Source organism: Anopheles coluzzii, assembly GCF_943734685.1.
Source record: "Anopheles coluzzii chromosome X unlocalized genomic scaffold, AcolN3 X_unloc_5, whole genome shotgun sequence".
NCBI lineage: Eukaryota > Metazoa > Arthropoda > Insecta > Diptera > Culicidae > Anopheles > Anopheles coluzzii.
In genome coordinates, this window is record NW_026054480.1 from 82,501 (window position 1) to 85,000 (window position 2,500).

Below are 2,500 nucleotides of genomic sequence, written 5' to 3' on the forward strand. Positions count from 1 at the left end.
GGGGTTGAGTGAGCGGGCAATTTCCTTCAACTCTTCCGCCAGCTCCTCCTCCGAGACCGGATCCTGTGGATCCTCACCTACTTCCGTCTCGGGCCACTCCATCGGGGGACGATCGGGAAAGAGCTCATTCACGATGAACTGGAGCTTGTTGGCATCCCGTTCCATCGGAACCCGAGCTCCTTCCCACTGCTGCTTGCGGATTTGGTAAGCAGGGCCAAAGCCGTGCGGTTCCAATTGTTCCGGCAGATCCTGCTTGTGTTGGTCCTTGCTGAGCTTGATGGCCCGTTCCAGGGCAGCGCGTGCGTCCGACTTCATTTGACGCCTTTCCTCGCGCTGCTCCTCGGTCCGGGCCCGGTTGAACCGCCGTTTCATTCCGTGATAATGGCTGCGCAACCGATCAATCTCGGACGTCCACCAATAAACTGGCCGCCGGCCCTGTCGCCTTGGGGGTTGCCTAGGCATGGTGCCATCACAGGCCACCGTGATGGCCTGGGTAAGCTCCTCTGGCGTAGCAACATGCCCAAAAATGTCCTGGTCCCTCAAGATTTCAACGAACAAATCCTTGTCGAAGAATCTTGTGGACCACCTTCCCCCATTCGCTGCTGAGTGTACCTCGTTGTTGGCGCGCTGTCTCGGAACCCTGCCGACCACAAACTTGATAGTATTGTGGTCACTTGGGGTTTCGTCACACACGCGCCAATTGTTGTCCCCTACCAAGGAGGGGCTGCAAAAGGATACGTCCACGATGGAGTTGCGACCATTTGCCCCAATCCAAGTGCTCTGGTTGCCCTGGTTCAGGAGAACCAATCCCAGAGCAGCCGCCGCATCCATCACAACTCCCCCCCTAGATACCCTTTCCCCGTCGTTTGGCCTCCGCTCCATCCCCCATGCACCTGACCAGGCGTTTACATCACCCCCGATCACGGTGTCCCGATTCCGTGGAAGTACAGACACGATTTCGGTCCATTTGCGTTTGTACTCCTCGACAGTCAAATCGGAACCCACGGGTGGTAGGTAGACAGAACAAAAAACGATTCCCCGCATCTCGACCACAACGAAGTCCTCGCGTTGGTTGTCAATGATGCGCTGAAAAGGATAATCCCCAACTGATACCACTGCTACCCGACCAGTGGTATCGGTAACCCAATTGCTGTTATTATTCGGCACCCAATAGGGGTCCGAGATAATCAGAATATCACAACCCTCGGCACGAGCACTTTGCAAAAGCAAGTCTTGTGCCGTTTGGTCATGGTTGAGGTTCTGTTGGAACACTCTAATCATGACTGGGCTGTGGGGTTACCTTTCCAAAGTAGCGGCAACTGCGCTGGCCCAGCGAATGCCCGATTGCATCCGGGCCCTCGCATCCCAAGCACTTCCGCTCCCTAGTGCACGGTCCCTCGTGCTTATCTTCCGCGCAGCGATGGCATTTGCTACTGCGGTCCTTGCCACGGCAACGGGCAGCAGTATGCCCGTATTCGTAGCACCGGTAGCATTGCCGCCGACGCTCCAAAAGCCGAAGCCTGCAGCATTTGCTGAAACCGACCGTGTATTGCCTTGCCAGGGCCTGGTCGGTCACCGCTATTGCTGGGCAGTCGAAAAAAGCGACCAACGTACCGTAATGCGTTTTTACGGTCGTGATCTGGTCGCTGAAAATTTCAACGCCCAGCGCGGCACTCATTTCCAAAGAAATTTCTTCGGACGAAGTGCCAGGCGGAATGTTGGTGCAGTTCACCCGCACTGAGGGTGTCCGCGGACGGCATTTTGCTTTGCCATCAAGGGCCGCAGACACCTCTCTCCAAAGGGTCATCGTTTCCTGGTGCGACATTGGTGCTAGCTCCAGGAGTAGATGACCCTTAAAGTTTGTGCGGATTCTCTGCACATCCTCTTTCTTCACCGTTTCCCTAAGGATAGGCATCATGTCCGCGTGCTTGAATCCCCCAATTGATTCAAGCTCGATGGCGTTTGGCATTCGGCCGGCCCTGGGATTAGAAGCAGGTGCCGGCTTTTGCTTGGGTTGGGGAGCAGAAGGTGGCGTGTTTGCGGCGAGGCTGGCTGCTTGCTCAGCTTCACGCTGCTTCTTCCTCTTCCGTCTCTCCCGGCGCACGGCGGTCTTCCCCTTTACCGTCCGCCATTCTTGCGCACACTCTTGCCCCTCTAATGGTCCAGATCCCTGGTCCGTCGAACAAATTTCCCCTTCGCAGGGTTCCTCTGCCACAACTACCTTGGCATTCCGACCCTTTCCCTTCTTCTTGCCCTTTTTTCCTTCCTGACCCACCAGCTGTTGTCCCTGTTCCCCATTTCCTCCTGTCTTGGCCTCATTCTCCCTAACTAGTGTGTTGAACATCTCCCGCATAATTCCCCCAAAAACAGTGAGGAATTTGGTGATATCGGTCTCGTCCAAAGGCAAAGATCCCGGTTGCGGCTCCTGATTAGGGCCTGCCAAAGGCCCTAATTCTTGCTCCAACACCGGGTCCTCCACCACGAGATCCTCGGTTCCCGT

General features: G+C 56.0%; 1 pseudogene; it reads right to left on the reverse strand.

The window, feature by feature from the left end:
* The window catches only part of LOC125907991 (large subunit ribosomal RNA), a 9,825-nt pseudogene that overhangs the window by 3,807 nt on the left and 3,518 nt on the right, over positions 1–2,500 (reverse strand).